Source organism: Psammomys obesus, unplaced genomic scaffold (assembly GCF_907164565.1).
Source record: "Psammomys obesus unplaced genomic scaffold, mPsaObe1.curated_primary_1811, whole genome shotgun sequence".
Classification (NCBI taxonomy): Eukaryota; Metazoa; Chordata; class Mammalia; order Rodentia; family Muridae; genus Psammomys; species Psammomys obesus.
Genome location: NW_026590062.1, coordinates 11,951,683 through 11,971,766, shown reverse-complemented (window position 1 = coordinate 11,971,766; position 20,084 = coordinate 11,951,683). Strand labels below are relative to the sequence as shown.

Here is a 20,084-nt window from a genome sequence, read left to right as displayed (position 1 = left end):
CAGAGGGATAATGCTCCATTTTGTCCCTCCTCCAGCACTCCAACTCTTTTTCTTCAAAGAATCATTTCTGTTGGCTTGTCCTAGGATCTGGGCTTGATCCAAAGGCTACTAGAGCCAAAACTAACAGGCTGCAGAGGGACAAAGGCTCACTGAGGAGCCAGGACATGGAGACAAGCTATCATGAGTACAATGCAAGAGGTGGCACCTTGTAGCCACCTCTCCAGCAGAGACACCTCTCAGACAAGCCAGGGAGCTTTTCAGAACCTACTCCTATGTCTGAAACTCAACTTCTGTGGGTGCCACTTGTCATCTTTACTTTTAAACTGAAGTGAAAGTGCTGTGGAGAAGTTGGCTTTGAGGACTGAGACAGCAGGGTTCAGGAACATGGGCATAAGGTCCCTATTCCAGACCTGTCCAACTTCAAAGTACACAGCTGTGCTGAAACACATAGATGAAGACAAGCTCACCTGCGCTGATATATCTGTGAGGATTTATATTTGTCCTTGGGTAAAAAGAGCAGGAAATTAACATTTCCACAAACATAAAAAGTACAGGAACCTGAGTAAAAACTAGACAAAGTTTGTCTTGCTAATGGTATGGTCTCACTTCTATCCCTTCGTCCTGCCATCTTACTGACCTGTGGTCTTGCCATCCACGTGGAGACAGACTCTCCCAAACTCATAGCATTCTAAGCAAATGCAGACAGAGAGCGGCTTGACGAGTAGAGAATGTAGCCAGCGGTAGAGCATATGACTGGAAAGCAGAGTGGTCGCTTTCTGAACAAATCACAGGAGCTGCCTGCCGCCTAGTACAAAATGGCAGTGTGCTGCAAGCAGTGGTGGCTCACATATTTGGGACGCAGAGGCAAATGGATCTCAGTGAATTTGAGGCCAGCCTGGCCTACAAAGGGAGTCCCAGGATAGCCAGGGCTACACAGAGAAACCCTGTCTCAAAAAATCAAACAAACAAAAAACAATACAAAAATGGCAAAGGCATCCACTGAGCAGGAAATCTGGGTGGATCCCAAGCAGCTGTGGGGATCAGGGCCTGGCACAGAGCAAGAGCTGTTCCTGTCTGGGCTTTAAAGTATTACATTCTGGCCCTAACTGGACTCAGAGCTCAGCATCACTTGAAGCCATAGTCAGATGTTCTTGCTGGAGGTGTTGCTGAGTGACAGAGCATGTTTCAGCATGCACAAAACTCTAGGTTCAGTTACTAGTAAGGAAGGGCAGGGTTGTGTGCCAGAAGATTAAATTTGGACCTAGAGCCTTAGGTCCCTAATTCCTCTGGAACAGGGGCAGAACCAGACTTTTGGGGTGAGGTAGGGTTGAGGGTAGATGGACTCACTTAATTTGAATCATTTGTTAAAGAATTTAATAATTAATACAATCTCTGTAAGGCTGGGTGGGACATGAGTTCCTGTAAACCAAGCACTCAGAAAGTTCAAGCAGGAAGATTACCATGAGTTCGAGGCCAGAATAGGACACATATAACAAACAGCCAGCCAGCCAGGTACACAGCAAGAACTTGGCTCAAAACCGAAAACAAAACAATAAAAAAACCCACAAAACACAAAATAAAAAATTCTCACCTTTATGCTTTTCAAAAGCTGGATCAGCAGGTGAAGGCATCTGCTACCACTAAGTACCTGAGTTTCAACTTTGGGATCACATAGTGGAAGAGAACTGAACCCTGAAAGTTGCCCTCTGACTCTACTTTTATCATGGCACAAAGGCACACATACCTAGCCCCATATACATAATAAACAAATGTGATTAAAAAAATTTAAAACCTACCTTGCGTAGCTGGCTCTGTATGTCTTTCATTTACAAACAGCCTTTTCAGGCTCTCTGTCTTTTTTTGTGGGGAGGATGGAGTAACATGTTTGTTTTTAATAAGCATTTATTTATTTGTTTGTTTATTGTGCATGTGTGTGTATGTGAGTCACCTTACATACTAGAGCTATACATCCACTGAGATGATAAGTCTTTTTTTCTATTTGTAAAATTATAGTAATAATTACCATTTGTGAAGTTTCTACAAATGTTCCTCCTAGCTTTTTTTTTCTTCCAATTTTCTTCTGAGCTGGTAATTTAACCCAAGTCCTCATGCACAAAGTAGGAAAATCTGTCCCACTGAAACACATACAAACACACACATACACACACACACACACACACACACACAGAGAGAGAGAGAGAGAGAGAGAGAGAGAGAGAGAGAGAGAGATATCCCTGGGTTTCTGATTGTCTTCTGTTTTCAACAGTCTTAAAAGGCTACATATTTGTATAGTTAGAGCTACTGGTCCTCACCATTTATTTTATTGCTTCCCTCACTACTCATCTGTCATTTGTTTGTTATAATGTCATCTTTATACCCTTCTATCTATTTGTTTGTTTATTTTCCTTAAGACAGTTTTCTGTCCTGGAAGCAGCTCTGTAGACCAGGCTGGCCTCAAACCCACGATATCCACCTGCTTCTGCCTTCCCAAGTGCTGGGACTAAAGGTACGTGCCACCACTGCCCAGCTTTTTGTTCTTTTTAATAAAATTTAATTATTGTGTGTTCACATGGTGTCTGTGGGTAGGTACGTGTATGCTTGCCATGGCATTCTCCTGGAGGTCAGGGACCTTGTAGACTCAGTTCTCTCCTTACACAGTTATATGGGTTCCAGGAATCAATCTGAGGTTACTTGGCTCGTGCAACAAGCACTTTCATCCACTGAGGCAACTTCCTGGCTCAGAGATTAGTTTTCACTTTTATCTCTTTTTACTACTTTGTTTGTTTGTTTGTTTGTTTGAGACAGGGTTTCTCTTTGTAGCCCTGGCCATCCTGGAACTCACTTTGGAGACCACACTGGCTTCAAACTTAGAGATTTGCCTGCCTCTGCCTCCTAAGCGGGAGAATTAAAGGTGTGCACCACCACTGGCTAGCTTAATATCTCTCTCTCTCTCTCTTCCCAGACAGCATTTCTCTGTATGTAGATCTGGCTGTCCTGGAACTTGCTCTGTAGACCAGGCTGGCCTGGAATTCACAGACATCCACCTACCTCTGCCTTCCAAGTGCTGGGATTAAAAATATGCACCACCATAACTGGTCACTGACCATCTTTTAAAAAAATCTTTTCAATTTTGTGTATACCCACATCAAATGAAATATCAAATGAAATATCAAACAACAGTGAGTGTTGTAAAAAACACAAGCAAAACTCAGCAATTTTACCATAACATTGTTCAAATTTTAGAAAGGAGTCAGGTATGGTGAAAGAGCTGTAATGTACTTGAGGTTGAGGCAAGAGGATCATCTACAGCCTGGGCTACACAGTGAGTTCTAGGATAACCTAAAGGTACATAGCAAGATGGAGACTCAGGGGGAAAAAAAAATTGGGAAGTAAAGAAAGTTGGGCTTCTGGATAGTGAATTCCAGGCTCTTGGAATGTTCTGGTTGGTATGACTGTTGTGTTTGCCTAAGGTTATAGCCACAGGACAAACTAAGTGACTCTCCATGGAGGCTTTGGGGCAAGGACGATCAGACAATTCCGAACTCCAGAGGAACATATAACTGAAAGTATTAGACACCACTGGAAGGCTGGAGGTAAAAGGTCAGTGATGCAGTCCCCAGGAAAAACTGTTCTTGGATGACTCTGGGTTCTACTATGCTTTGGACAGTCGTTACTACTGATTAGGACTAGCCTGGAATTCCTGCCACAGCTTCCCAACTGTCTGATAATAATCTGAATCCTTTCCCCAGTAACAAATTGCAATACTAAATATTCTCTGGGTCCTTCTAGTTTTACAAATTCCACAATGCAGATTAGGCATTATTCAAGACAGCCTTATAAACTGTTGACTCATAATGCATTTTTATTGGGTAACATACATTCAGATAAAGATATAATATGCAAATAAACATGTTAAACATATGAAGTAATGCTTTGTTTTTGTTTTTAAGTGTGTGTATGGTTTGTTAGTTTTGGCTTTTTAGTTAGTTTGGCTTTTTGAGACAGGGTCTCCCTATGTAGCCCTGGCTGGTGTGAAACACATTAGGTAGCCCAAACTGGCCTCAATCTCAGCAGTCCTGATGAAAACTATAATGCTCATTCATACATTTGTTTTATAACCCAATTTTCACTTGTATGTTATTTATACCAATAAAGTCTTTTACTGATTATAGACTGTTCCTATCTACATATTTATCAGTCTATTTAACAACTTTCCCATAGAACAAATTTTGCTACTATCAGCAATGCTGTGATAAATATTCCAGTATTTATACCTAAAGTTTATCTCTAAAGTTTAATGATTCCTAGAAATGTGCCAGAGATGCAGCTAAAACACACACACTTAAAAACTTTTCCTACTTTTTAGTACATTCTTTTTTTGGTTATCTGTTTTGTTTTGTTTTGCTTTGTTTTTTTTTGTTGTTGTTGTTGTTTGTTTTGTTTTGTTTTGAGAGAGGGTCTCATGTAACTCAAACTAGCCTCAAACTGAAGATGACCCTAAACTCTGGATCTTCCTTCCAAGTGCTGGGATTATATGCATTAGGTATGAGTGGTTTACTTTTACTGTTTTCATACCTTATCTCTTGGATACATGTGAAATTTAGTTGGTGGGAGGACTTACAGAGACATCACGCTTCAATCAGCGATAGCAACTTAGTAAGTTATTCAAGGTTCCCCTCTTAATCCAATACTCCCTCCTCATACACACCACCTTCCCACATACTTACCTGGGCCCACTTCCGGAAGTGCTCAATTGCTTATGATAATTGAACATTATGGGTTGTTTTCTTGCTGTTTTGTTTGAGTCAGGGTCTCACTATGAGGCCTTGGCTGGCCTGGAACTGACTATGTAGAGAGTAAGCTGGCCTGAAACTCACAGAGACCCTCCTGCCTCTGCCTCTAGAGTACTGGGACTACAGATGTGAACCATCATGCCCTGCAGAATATGTTTTTAATGATTTCAATTTTGACATTAATTCTAATTAATGGAAAAAAGGGGGCGCTCAGCTCTCACCGATTAGGTGGTGGTTGTTGTGGGCCCAAGCTGCAGCTTGTAATTTACAATAAAAAGAACCTCATGTATTTAAAAAAAAAAAAAAAAGAAAAGAAAAGAAAAAAAAAGGGAAACTCAACGTGGCTATTTTTTTTTTCTGTTGTGTATGACAGTGTCTCCCTCAGTAGCCTAGGCTGGCTTGGACTTGCGCTGTTCTACCGCTTTAGTTTTCTGAGTGCCTGAGAATATGGGTGTGCACCACATGTCCATCTTCAACATGGATCTTTATAGCACTCACAAAATAACTGCAAGTGGCTATCTGATTGTCTCAGTTACCCTTCCATAAACATGAAACCCTTCCATGGACACCACCTGTGGTGGTTTAAATAAGAATGACCTGGAGGAGCTGGTGACCGTCTGGAGTATGAGTAATGGTGCGGAAATGTGGTGAGATTCTTCCTGGCCTTGCCGTCATGGGGGTGTGCTTGATCATCCCTGGGGTTTCCACTGAGTACATCCACAAGTACACCAATGGGGGCAAGAAAAAAAAAAAAAAAGAGTTGCCTGACTTTGGTACCAGTGGTATTTGATGGAACAAGACAGAAATGTCTCCAGAGTCAATCGCTACCATGTGTCCAGGGTCCTGGAGAACATTGACTAAGGAAGCATTTTCCCAGCTGATGAGAAAAATAGTTCTCAGCTTTGGTCATCTGTTCCTGCTAGAAGGCTATGTAGCATATTATATACTATGTGCACATTATGTGATGCTTAATAAAAATTAAAAAATAAAAATGAGCCTCTGGTTCATCTTTGTCATTAGAAAGTGTCACTATTTAGAAGGATTAGGAGCCACAGCCTTGTTGGAGTAGATGTGGCCTTGTTTCAAAAGCCCAAGCTAAGCCCAATGGTTCTCTCTCTCTCTGCCCCCCCCCCCATCTTCCTGCTGCCTGCAGATCCAGACATAGAACTCTCAGCTACCTCTCCAGCAGTATGTCTGGCTGTATGCTGCCAGGCTTCCTACCATGCCAATAAGGAACTAACAAGCCCCAATTAAATGCTTTCTTTTATAAGAGTTGCCTTGAGAGACTGGAGAGATGGCTTAGTGGAAAAAAGCCTGTACTGCTCTTTTAGAGGACTGAGTTCAATTCCCTGCACCACATCAGGTAGCTTACAACCATCTGTTAACTCCAGTTCCTGGGAATCTGATACCATCTGCTGGCCTCTGCAGGCACCTGCATATACCTGATGCACATAAACTGATGCAGACAAATAAAAATAAACAATAGATTTTAAAAAACAAATAAAATAATAATAATCTTGTGGGGTCAGGTGGTACACACCTTTAATCCCAGAACTTAGGAGGCAGAGGCAGGTGGATCTCTGAGTCTGAGGACAGCCTAGTCAGTTCCAGGACAGGCAGGGTTACACAGAGAAACACTGCCCTGAGAAACCAAAAAACAACAACAAAACAAACAAAGAGTAGCTTTGGTCACGGTATCTCTTCACAGCAATATAGCACTGACTAAGACGCCACCTCAGGCTTTTATCACCAAGTGTGTCCAGTCTCCTACTGTTAACACTGTGACTCAGATAACATTGCATATAGAATTCTTGACTATTTATTTTCTATTTAAACATGTGGTTCACACTGTCAAGTCTTAAGAGAAAGCTCACCCTGCAGGGACTAGGAGACTGTTCAGCCTACAAAGTGCCTACTGTACAAACACGAGGACCTGTGTTCAGATCCCCACCCCTCACATAAAAAGTAGGACATGCTGGCACAGACATAACTTAAGCACTGGGTGTGTGGAGCCTACTGGCCAGCCACTCTAGGAAGCAACATGATAGCAAGCTCTGGACTCCAAATGCACACATACACACAAACATATATTCACACATATACCTATCTATACACGTAGTTATATTTTTTTAAGAAAAAGAAAATTCTTGCTGGGCTTTGTGGTATCAGAGGTGATCTCAGCAACTGGAAAGGCTGAGACAGGATTGTCTGAATGCCAGAGTTCCAGCCAACTTGAGAATTCAAAATTAACAAAGAGGGAGAGAGAAACTACCAACATGGTTTAGTGGTACACAACCTGCTTAGCATGTGTGTAGGAAAGAGAGGAGGAAGGATCTGAATTTATTTGGCTTTCATTGGGTTATACTCATTGTACACAGTACTGAGCGTCATAAGGATATTTTCACATCCGCATATGATTTAAGCATGTTCCTCCCACAACCCTATCCTCCCCTTTCTTATCCTCTCCATTCTCATTAGTCCTTTCTGTTTACTAGACAATTTTGTTTCTATTTCTATGTCATATAGAGATATGCTTGGTTTTCTAAATTTTTTATGATTACACATTATCACATTTCTAATCATAATTACTTTCATAATACTTTAAAATATAAAAACAAAATGTCAGTGAGTGAAACCAACAAAACAAAAATCAAATCACCTGGTGGCCAAATTGGAGTACTGTCCCCATTTTATTGTGTTCAATACTGCCCCACACAGATGATAGCACCCTCCTGGGCACAGTAAGGCTGAACCACACGTACAAGTGAACTGGTTCTATGTGTTCAGTACCATGAGAGAATTCATCACTGTGGGAAAAGTTAAGATGTTAGGTAAGAATGAAAACTTCCACCCAATGCCAGTGACATGGCTCACAGAGGCAATGAGTCCAGGAACAAAGGAGAAAAAAAAAAAAAAAAAACAGAGGCCATGCTTGGAAACTATGATGGCTATTCTTTGTTGTCAATGTGACTACATCTGGAATTTACTAAAACCCAAGCAGTTGGATACACCTGTGAAGGTCCACCCCCCTACTTTTAATCTGGATCTTTTGAGGTGAGAAGATCCACTTTTATCTTGGCCACACCTTCTGCTGGCAGCCTATATAAAGGACACAGAAAAAGAAAGCTAGCTCTCTTTGCCTGCTTGCTCTTGCCAGTAAATCCATTCCTTCACTGGCATTAGAGCTTACTTCTTCAGGAGTCTGGCATATACTGAAGACTTAAATGAGACCTCCAGCCTTGTGGACTGAACCATTACTGGATTCTTGGACTTTCCACTGGTAGAAAGCCATTGTTGGGCTAGCTGGACCACAGCCCCTAAGCCATTCTAATATTATTCATTCTATAAGTTCTGTTCCTCTAGAGGAGTCTGACTAATATAAAATATTTCTGAGCTCCTATGAAACTAACATATCGTCATCATCATTAGTCATTTCAGAGGCTCTGTCTGCCAGCTCCATAACCTACTTAGCAGTCAGGGAAATCTGAAGCTGACTGATCAGTCTCAAGGATAAAGTAACACTCCTTAGGTAGCCAAGACCTATAAATAGTCTTCTAATGGCTTTTCTCTTTTTAGACAAGAAAGAATTCAATTTGCCTCCAGCCTTAATAATCTGAAGGTGTATACTCCACAGAGAGATGCTGGATGTAAGGAACACAAATGAGCCAAGCACAGTGGCACACCCTGTAATCTCAGTACTCAGAAAGCAGAAGCACAGACTGCCACAAGTTCAAAGCCATTCTGAGCTACTTAGAAAGTTCCAGGCCAGCCCAAACTACACAGCAAGATTGTTACAACAACAACAAAACCCTCACAAACAAGAGGTGCCCATAGAAGGGGTGGTTGGGTAGGTTACACCAGTTAACACTGAACAACAACAACAAAAAAAGTATCTTATGGGTATATGACACATTCTTTGCTGTCAATTCAAAAGGTTAACCACGGCTTTTTTTTACTATCTTTAAGGAGAGCAATTCAGCAAAACAATCATCCACCCTTATACTGCCTTCCTTATAAAATCCAAAATTCCAATAAAGCCTGTCTTTACTAGCTAGGCATAGTGGCACAAACCTGTAATCCTAACTCTTAGGAGGTAGAGGCAAGAGGATGAGGAGTTCAAAGCCATCCTGGGCTATATGCAACTGTCTTAAAACATCACCCACCCACACTGTTCTCCCCAAATCAGTCCTCTATAGCATGCTACAGATGACTTCCTTCCATATGCTTCTGAGAATTGGCTGTCATCCTAAACTCCTTCCTTTTCAACAAAATTCCAAATGGCAGTAGGAGATAAGCTAAGGTCCAATTTATCATCATATCCCAATTATAACATGAGCTCTTTAAATATTATTGCCATGATAGCTATTTTCCATCTTAATAGCTAATGCAAACAAATAAGAAAAAAACTTTATTTTTTGAGATGGTGTCTCACTGAACCTGGAGTTCACCAATTTAGTTTCTGTGGCTGGCCACAGAATTCAGGGGCCTTCCTGTCTCTGCCTTCCCAGTGCTGGGACTACAGTTGCATGCAGCTACGCCTGGATTTTTAGGAGAGTGCTGGGGGTCTGAACTCACATTCTCATGCTTGCCCAAAAAGTACTTAACCAACAAAGCCATCTCCCTACCTGTTTGCTTTGAGACAGGGTCTCACTATGTAGATGTGACTACACTGAAATTTGCTGAAATTTACAGTGTAAAGACCAGAATGGCATCAAACTTACAGTGATCCTCCTCCTCCTGCTTCTCAGATGCTAAGAACACAGGCATGAACCACCATGCCTCACTTTAAGTGGGGTTTTACTGCAGAGAAACTTCTGCAGCTCTGTGTGGTGTACAGGCCAGCAGCTCGTCCTCAGCCTACAGAAGAGCTTACCTGACAACTCCGAGTTCACTGACCTGGCAGGGGCCTGATGTAGTCCACTAAGCCTACCTCATGTCCTGAAACCCACCTCATCCATCAGCAGAACCAGCCAGGACAGCCTTCACTCATGAAAACAGAGTACCTTCCAACCACGATCAAGAGGCAGCTTTTCTAATTAAAAGACATTTCAGAATCCATCACCATGTCATTTGTGGCCAGAGGATAGAGGGGAAGAGGGTCATCAGTGTCCCCACTGTAGCTTAGGGTATGAGCAGACAGTTAATCTTTCTGGATTTCACTTTCTTTGAGATTGTTAGAGCCAGGATTTACAGATGTCAATGGTTAGAGCACACTGGATGTTCTATCTGGGACACATCAGGGTTTCAGAACAGGTGACACTTCTCGTGCCCTCCAGAGCTGTTAGGACACAATTAAAAGAAATGCATTTGTGCTACTGTGGCCAAGGCAGAAAAGGAATGACCACAGGGCGTCTCTCTTGTTTATTAGAAATTCACACAGCCCTGACAAGGTGGCCCACACCTTTAATCCCAGCAGAGGGAAACAGAGGCAGTCAGATCTCTGTGAGTTCAAGGCCAGCCTGGTCTACAAAACAAGTCAAGGCTACAAAGGGAAACCCTGTCTAGGAAAACAAAACAAAACAAAATAAAAGAATTCACACACCAAAGAAGAAAAGCACTAGGGTGACAAAGCTTTACAGCTCTTTAACAGGACCTGAAAGTGAGGGTTTCTTATCATTGTACCCTCAGCACCAGCATTATCCTTGCTTTTCTGGCAAGAAAATGTCAGAGAGGCAGTTGTCTGTGAGGTTCCTCATCCAGCACCACTTGGTCTAGACAGCTAAAAAGCTGAGTGGGGTGGAAGGAGAACACAGAGGACCTACCTGTTTTTTTCCAGAAGGTAGTGCACCAGCCCATGGATTTCAGATACATCTCTTTCAGACCAATACATCTTCAGAAGTAAAGAATAATAACAAGGGGGCTGGAGAGATGGCTCAGTGGTTAAGAGCACTGTCTGTTCTTCCCAAGGACCCGGGTTCAATTCCCAGCACCCACATGGCAGTTCATAACTGTCTGTAACCCTAATTCCAAGGGATCTGACACCTTCACACTAATACACATAAAAAAATAAAAACAAAACTTAAAAAAAAGAATAATAACAAAAGACTCCCCTAGCTGGGCATGGTAGCATTTACCTGTAATCCTACTGAGGAAGGAATACCAGGAATTCAAGAGCATTCTCAGTTATAAACTGAGTTCTAAGCCAGCCTTGTCTACATGAAATTCTCTCAGTCTCACCACCAAGCCCCCTATAAAAGAAAAGGAGCAAGGAGTGATAGCACATACCTTTAATTGCAACACTGGAGGGGCAGAGGCAGGTGATAGATCTCTTTAAGTTCCAGGCTAGTCTAGTCTCTAGAGTGAGACCTGCCTCAAAAATAAACAAACAAATAAATAAGAATGAGAAAAAGAGGAAAAATAAATTTTTAAAAGTATACGAAGAGAAAGAAAATATAAACAAGGATGCTCAAAACACTATTTAAAGTGAATCCTAACTCTTGCCTCATAATATAACTCAAAATGGATCATAGTCCTTAGTAGTAAGGACTAAAAAGTATAAAACTTCTAGGATGTAGAAATGTAGCTCAGTGATCCATCATTTCCATGGCTTTCACAGGACTCTAGGTCAAATCCCAGCACCAAAAACAACCTTAAAGACAACAGGGGAAGAAAAAATTTAGAGATCTTAGGTGTGGCAAAGGTTTCTTTGCCAAAAAGAAACAAACAAACACACACACACACTCATAAAAAAAGGAAGGAAGAAAGGACAGATAGAAAAAACAAAACATATCTGGGAATTTATCAACATTTTAAAACATGTTCTTCAAATAAAACTGAAAACGGCCTAAGAATGAATTAAACAGTGAAAGATGCATTTCAGAGAACTTTTACAGTATTTGGAAATCTCTATGTGTTTCTGGGCAATGTGTTCTGTAGTGGTTTGAACAGGTATGGCTCCCACAGAATCATGTGTTTGAATGCTTGTCCCATAGGGAGGGGTACTATTAGGAGGTGTGGCCTTGTGGGTGGAAGTGTGCTACGGGGGGGCGGGGGGAGCTTTAAGGTCTCCTATGCTCAAGCTATGTCCAGTGTCACACACAGTCTCCTACTGCCTGTGGAAAAAGATGTAAAACTCTCAACTCTTTCTCCAGTACAATGTCTGCCTGGATGCTTCCATGATGCTAACGGACTAAACATCTGAAACTATAAGCCAGCCCCAATGTCTTCCTTTATAAGAGTTGCAGTGGCCATGGTACGTCTTCACAGTGATAGAACCCAAGTTAAGACATGGTGCAGTGGAAAAAAAGCCTCCATAAAAGTATTTAATTCTGGAAATTTTCATTTCAGGAAATGCACTTGAATATTTTGTGTCTTCAATGCTGTTGCCCTTTCATGTGTGTGTGTGTGTGTGTGTGTGTGTGGGTGTGAGTGTGATCATCTCTATCACATAGATACTATCAGGCCAATACTTTGGCTGATATGACTGGGTAGCAGCAACTTTGAATAATTCCAGAAAAAGAGGCATTATCTCACAACTCTATGTACAGTAAGTCACAGCAATTCAAGATAGATTCAAGGTCTGTGAACTTGATTAGTTTCTAAGCCCTCACTAAGTTAATTATCCCTATTTTACATTCAATTTAACAAGTTGTGAAAAACCAATGGAATACGGATGACTGTAGACACAAAGAGAATAAGCTGTGAACTCACTGCAGTGGAGCCAACACCAGCTTGGAAGAGCCAGTCACCCCAGGTGACTCGGGGTAGAGTGGATGCCCCCAGCTCCTGAAGAGTCTGGGATCACTGAACAGAGAAGCACAAACACCTTAAGAGTGAAAAATCATTAGAAGTGACTCTAACAGGGGACTGGGGAGGTGGCTCCATTATGAAGTACTTGCCATACATACACGAACACTTAAGCTGGGATCCCCAATACCCACGTAAAAAAGCCATCGTTATGGTAAATGCCTAAAACCCCAGCTCTGAGGAAGCAGAGACAAGCTGACTCACTAGCTAGCCAGGCTATCTCAACAAGTGACCTCCTGGTTCAAAAGAGAGCTCATCTCAAGAAGGTCTGAGAGACAGCTCAACAGAGAAAAACACTTAGCATACAAGCTTGGCAACCTGAGTCTGACCCTTGAAACCCATGGCTGAAGGCAAGAACAAACTCCCGCCAGCCGCCTTCTCACTTGCACATGTGCACGCTAGCATGTGTATCGGTATTCATACACACAAAATCACATGCACACATGTTGGGGGTTGGTCTGGTGCTATGTATTCTGACACTAATCATTGGCCCCCAAGATCTGGTTGTTGCCCAGACAAGCAGACACTCGCATACTTCAAAATGAAGTTTGTAACCTTGCCTAAAAACTTATCCTGTTTGAACAGTAAAAAGCCGATACACCTGGGCAGGGGGAATGGGATAGATGTGGCTTTGGGGCAAGGAGAGGATCATGGGTAGGAGAAACAGGGAGGAGAGGGAGGAAGCAGAGAGCCGACATGGGTGAGCCTGGAAAGAAGCACGTGGCAGGCATAGATAGAGGAAGCCAACCAAATGAAGAATAAGTGTTTACGGAACTATGGATGGGAGGTAGCCTGGGATGAGGCTAGGAGGTAAAGGTAGTTTAGAGGGTTAATATCTGCCTTGTCTCAGGTGATATAAGACTATTCTAAACTACAACAGGTGTCTGTGTCCTTACTGAATATGATAGCAGGTTAGATAATACCACCATGATAATTATAAGGTTAACAATAAACATTATTAGCCCACTACCATTAAACTAACAGAAATACGCACATATAACAATTAATTTTAAATTTAAAAAAATGAGTAGAACAAATGAGAGACACCCAGTATCAAGATCAGGCTTCCACACATGGGTGCATACACACAAGCATGGACATATAAAACAGAATTCCCACTCACAGACAAGAAAAAGAATAATTCAGCAAACAATATTCAGAAACAGGTTTCTGAAATACTCAGTTTTACCAGAAAAACACCTATAATCTCAGCAGCTGGTAAGTAGAAAAATCAGGATGATCCTCAGCAACAGAGTAGCAGCAGTGGAGTAGCATGTGGAGGCAGAGGCAGGCAGCTCTCTGTGAACTTGAGGCTAGCCTGGTCCACTGAGTTCCAGGGCTACTCAGAGAAACCCTACCTCAAAACAAAACAAAACCTCTCACTACATTACACCCTGTCTCAAAAAAACAAAACACATGTGCTAAGGGTGTAGCCAGTGGTTAAGAGTTAAGAGGGCCTGCCTAACACAGTTGAGATGCTGGCTCTATCCTCAGAACCACAACATTTTTATTATTTTAAAGAGGGTAACTTGTGAGACTGCTGAAATGGTGCAGCCAATGAAGTGCTTGTACACACACACACACACACACACACACACACACACACACACACACACACTAGTGGCATGCACTAGTACATACAATAATAACAAATCAGTTCTCAAAATTAAGTTATATTGCACTCAATGTGTTGAAGAAAGCAGTGAAGATTTTATGCATGAGAGTTCCATTAGAAATGGTTGGTTGTGGGTTCGAGTGTAGCTCAACTAGTGGCATGCTTGCCTAGCATGCACAGAGTTCCAGGTTTGTCCCCCGGGCATGGTGGGACACACCTATAATCCCAGCACTTGGAAGGCAGATAGAGGAATATCATAAATTCAAGATCATCTTCAGCCTCATAGTAAGTTCAAGATCTAACTGGAATACATGAAACCCTGTCTCAAAAAATAAATAAAGTTAACCAGGAATAGTGGCAGAGGCAGGAGGAGCTCTGTGAATTTGAGACCAGAACAGTCTAAATAGTGAGCTCCACGTCAGCCACTGATACACCATGAGACCCTGTCTCAAAAAAATAAGATTTAAAAAAAAAAAAAGTTAAACATGAAGTTAAATGCCTATGCCTGAAATTCCAAATTTTGGAAGATGGAAGCAAAAGGACTGTAGCTGGATTTGCTACTCTGTAGTTCTTCCTTTTCCCACCCTTTATCCCCCTGATTTCAGCCCTTATCACTAGATTAGAGAGAAGGTAGGAGAGAGGGGGAAAAGATAGAGATCCTGAAATCTAATTTTTCTTCTTGTTTCTTCTTTGAGCTTGATTACTAACAAACTGAAACCAACCCCTATGAACAACCAACGCCACAAACCCAATTCTTAGGGTCCTAGTATTTTTATTTCCTCTGAAAAGTTCTCAGAATTCCAAACATCACACAATTGCACAAACTATCTGCAGCTGGCAAAGCCATACCGTTGTGAGAGCACGAAGCAAATCACAGTCAGCTGCTCCAGATGGTCTGAAGCAGCCCATATCCCACACGTGAAATTAAAACGAGAACATATTCTTATAATATTTCTGTGGGAGTTTTTTGTTTTGTTTTTTTGTTTGTTTTGATTTTGGTTTGTTTGTTTGTTTGTTTTTCAACACAGGGCTTCTCTGTATAGCCTTGGCTGTTCTGGAAATCACTCTGTAAACGAGGCTGGCTTCGAACTCACAGAAATCCACTTGCCTCTGCCTTCAGAGTGCTGGGATTAAAGGTGTGCACCACCACTGCCCAGCTATTTCCAATTATCAATACAAAGAATCAGAGTTTGAAGGTAGCCTGGATTACACAGTGAGGTTCTATCTCAAAAAATGAAAAACAAAAAGGGATAATTTTATTTAAGAAATAAACAACAGAACCTGAAACTGGCTTCACAGTCTTTAGGGTTTGTTTTGGTTTTTAGAGACAGGGTTTCTCTGTGTAGCCCTGGCTGTCTTGGACTCGCTCTAGAGATCAGCCTGGCCTTGAACTTGGATATTGACCTGCCTCTGCTCCAGAGTGCTGCACCACCCCCCTCTGTTTTCTAAGATGGAGGTGAGGTATGGCAATGGCCTCAAACTCTCCTGCCTGGACAGCCCACCAGCTTGGACCTACAGGCATGTGCCAACACACCTCGGTTCAGTATTTGTAAACTATTTTTAAGATTTTTCTATGTCCCTTAAATCAAACTATGAAGATAATTTAAAAATAAAACTCTTTCTGAGTAACAGTGAGGCCTGTGGAAAAGGTCATTCTACATCCCTTCTGCCACCAAGCTCTGCTGTCGTGTGCTCTATTCCACCATCGGAGCTTTGGGGAACAAAACACTTTTAACTTGGTTGTCTGAGACAAAAGTCTTAGTTAAATACAATTTTTCCCATAATGCACTTTCTCCTTCTTGGCAGTTCAGAAGTCAGTGTGTAACCATACCACACTTGAAGAGCTACTAATTCTAATACACCAAGAACATCTTAACCTGGTTACTACCAATACTGTCCTAGATGGCCACCTCCACCCAGCACAGTTCTTGATGTTCTCCTGCTTTGGGGCTGGGAGTTCCCAAATGTCTGGAGTTAGATCTGAGATATGAAACTGAACTGAGGGGTGGAGGTGAGAAAAAGCACTCTGAAGTTAGCTCAGAAACCAAATGAGACTCTGAGGCTCATTTCGGGAGTTCAGCCAGAGGAATTCCTGGCTTCTGCTGATTGCCTCCGTAGCTTGAAACATGTACACAAGATAGGGACAGGCATTAGGCCAAAAAGCTGGTTGGGAGGTCAGTCGTAGCAGTGGCAACAGCGAGCAAACAGCCGTAGCAGAGCAGGTGGTCCTTGCATGAAGCAGGCCAGTGCCAAGTAAGGCCAAGGCCATCATCAGGCAGCATGATTCCTGGAAATTCAATGCTTCAAGGGCACTATCAAGAGAGAACACTGGCGTCAGCCCAGCCAAGGGGTAGGACGGGCATGGGATGAGCATGGGGAGCAGCCACAGCAGTCTGCTCTAGGATGGCAAGGGAAACTGCTCTTCCCATGACACTGGTGGTCCTCCTCCAGGCCTGTCCCCAGAGGAGCAGCAGGAGAGGTAGAAAAAAAGAAGCCAGTTTCAGGACACCAGAGCGATTCAAACTAAACCAACTAGCAACTGATTCAAAACAATGGTGGCTTTGTCAGGAGATTGCAACAGCCAACAAGAGCTGGTTGAAAACCCTCCCTCCCCTCCTAATTTCTATCCTCTTGTCCCAGTGACTTTGAGACATCATGCTAAAAAAGAGGAAAACAAATTATGCACATAAACCAACATTAGCCAACTCACAAGAGGCGGCCTCTAACTGCCCTTTGGAGATGACACATAACCACACAATCAGCTGTTAAGCACTATCTCCTCCCTCAGAAGCCTTTCTCAGGCTCCCAGGACACATTTAAATCTGATTTGCTGATAAATTCTCCATGATCCTAGCCAAGAAGAAGCAAAGGACTGAAGAATTATGGTCTCCACAGTGCTGCCACCTACATTACAGGCTCTTGAGAGGGAAGCACACTCAAGACCTTGATGTGTGCTCTCAAGTTGGGGTGGCTGCTCCAACTTGAGCAACCATAAAGAAGGCTATAAGACCCTAAAGCTCGCCTTGGAATTTGTTGAGACAAAACAGAAGGACGTTCCCTCGGGGGGGGGGGGGGGGGGGGGGAGGAGGAGGAAGCAGACTACAGAATTTCTCACACCACACCCTGTTCTGCTCAGTGTGTCCCCACTTTGCCAATAAGATTGCCATCTCTTGTACTTCACATACACCCAGAGCACTAAGGAGCCAGCAGCTGGCACAACAACAGCGCTAAGCAAACAGACTTATCTAGGGAGACACAGGGGCCACACATAGGGCCACACCTGCTCCACTGCAATCCACAGATCTCTGCTAGCTGAGGAGATTGTGAATGGCACAGGTAAGCTTCACCTGCTTATCTGCTCTCAGGTACTGTGCAAGGACAACATCAAGGACAATACACACCTGACTTATAAGTGTGTTCTTTGCTTTTGCGAAGGCAGGTTTTCCTGTTGCACAGCTTTCTATCAGGGCTGCTGTCCCAACCTCCCCTTTTTCTTTCTTTCCTTTTTCTTGAGACTGGGTCTCACTATGTAGTCCTGGATGGCCTGGAGCTTTCTGTGAAGACCAGGCTGGCCTTGAACTCACAGATATCCACCTGCCTCTGCCTCCAGAGTGGTGGGATTACAAGTGTATACCACTGATCTTTGTTAGAGCTTTTCATTGGAAAAAAAAAAAAAAAAAAAAAACATGAATCTCAACAGTGGGCCCTGGGGATAGAGCTCAGCAGTAGATTGTGCTCCTAGCATCTGTGAAGCTGCCTGACCCCTAGCATCACCAACAAACAACACTCACACCCAAAAGTAAAGGGTAACAAAAACTTGTCTAGTGAACAAGGGCCATGATAAGAGAGCATTCACTGAGCCCTCAGCAAGAAGTCAGTCAGGACAAGAACAACAGGACATGGACACCTGGGTTCTGAGCCTTTCCCCTGGATCCCTACCTCAATACAGGAAAAACCAAAGTCTGCTCAATAGGCTTTCTGCCCGGCACTCTTGGTAGGAGTCAATACTACGGAAACTTCTTAAGCAGCTGTAAGGATGGCTGCCAAAGCTGGAGACCAGTCAGCATCTCAGGATTCCACCTGACAAAATGTTAAATTGTGTTTCAGAGTTCAGTCGGCTCTTCCTTCCCTGAATCAGGCAGAGTGCAGCCTGGAACTCTCCAGAACAAGTATCTACAGCAAACCAGTCACACGGGTGAGCTGCAACTGCATCGTCATCCAGCCCCTACCCTTCTTCCCTGCCTCTAGAACAATAAAAGGCCAAGACAGCATTCATGGCCAAAGACTACCACTGCCTCTGGGGTCTGTCAGCCTTCAGAGCACAATAGGGAGGGACATGAAGGCTGCTACTTGACAACTGCTGACCAGCCACTGTCCCCAGGCCCTCTGCCAACACAAGGACATACATGAAAATATAAACTTTCAAAAAGCAACTTAGGGCGCAGAAGAGGCCACTGTTCAGCTGTGCAACTGAAACCACCCTTCCCCCACACACACCTGCCCAAATGAGGGTGGGGTGGGTGACAAGGTGGCAGTGCCTAATGTGGTGATACAGAGTATGACCAAAAATGTTCTCAGGGCAAAGATTTTTTACCAGGAAGGAGGGGCTATAGAGAGACATGTTGGAGAATGGCGCTAACTCGAACAGGGATGAACGGAACAAAACCTAGCTGAGAGTGGTGGCAAATGTCTATAATTCCAGCACTAAGGACATAGGGGCAGGAGGATCAAGGCCATCCTGGCTACATAGTGAGCTCAAGGCCAGTCTGGGCTACAAGATACGTTTTCTCCAAAAAACCAAACCAGACCAAAACACCAGGGGCCCTAGGGCACTACAAAAAATTACCATGAAAATATTCTCAAGGATCAACACAAAGATTAAATAAATAATAACACATCCCACAATGAAATCCTATTGAGCCACTGAAAACATTGCTGATGACCATTTGGGGACTTGGAGAGGTATTCATAATCTGCTAAGAAGAGAGAAAAAAAGTACACTCAGCATGCCAAAAACAATTTAAAAACAAGGTGTAGACGGATAAACACTGGGGAGCTATGAAGTTATCCCTGAGTATTCCAATTTTTAGCTTTTCTTTTATCTATATCCATAGTTTCTAATTTTCTACAGTAAAATAAAAATACAGTTTAAAAGAAAAAGGTGGGCTTTTTTATTATTATTTTATGTGCATTGGTGTGAGGGTGCCACACACTTGGAACTGGAGTTACAGACAGTTGTGAGCTGCCATGTGGGTGCTGGGAACTAAACCTGGATCCTTTGGAAGAACAGACAGTGCTCTTAACCACTGAGCCATCTCTCCAGCCCAAAGGTGGGCTTTTAAATTTGCATCTCTTTACTTTGTTTGCCACATGCATACACGCTCTCATATAAGTCACAGTATGTATACAGAGGTTGAAGGACCACCCTGGAAAGTCAGTTCTCCCACCATGTAGATCCCAGGAATCAAATTCAGCCTTGGCAGCAAGAATATTTACCCACTGACCCATCTCTTAAACTTAAAATGTTATCTTTTCTTTTTTTAAGATTTATTTACTTTATGTATATGAACACTGTTTTCATGCACAGCAGAAGAAAGAATCAGATTCTATTACAGATGACTGAAAGCTACCATGTGGTTGCTGGGAATTGAACTCAGGTCCTTTGGAAGAACAGCCAGTGCCCTTAACCGCTGAGCCATCTCTCCAGCCCTAAAATGGTATCTTAATGTTCAAAAATTACAATGGTTGAGTTGGTAGCTCACACCATAGTCTCAACAGTGAGGAGGCTAAGGCAGGAGGATTGCCCCAAGTTTAAGACAGGCCTGGGATACACAGTGAGTTTCATACCAGTATGAGCTACAATGTTAAGACCCTGCCTCACCAATAGATAGATAGATAGATAGATAGATAGATAGATAGATAGATAGATA

At 42.7% G+C, this 20,084-nt stretch overlaps 1 protein-coding gene and 1 pseudogene across 1 annotated transcript in view; one reads left to right on the top strand and one right to left on the bottom strand.

Moving 5' to 3' along the window:
* Positions 1-20,084, bottom strand: part of Mlxip (MLX interacting protein) — a 63,631-nt gene that overhangs the window by 24,627 nt on the left and 18,920 nt on the right. The gene's annotated exons all lie outside the window — the stretch shown is intronic.
* LOC129675830 (NADH dehydrogenase [ubiquinone] 1 alpha subcomplex subunit 1-like) lies at positions 5,425-5,654 on the top strand (annotated as a pseudogene).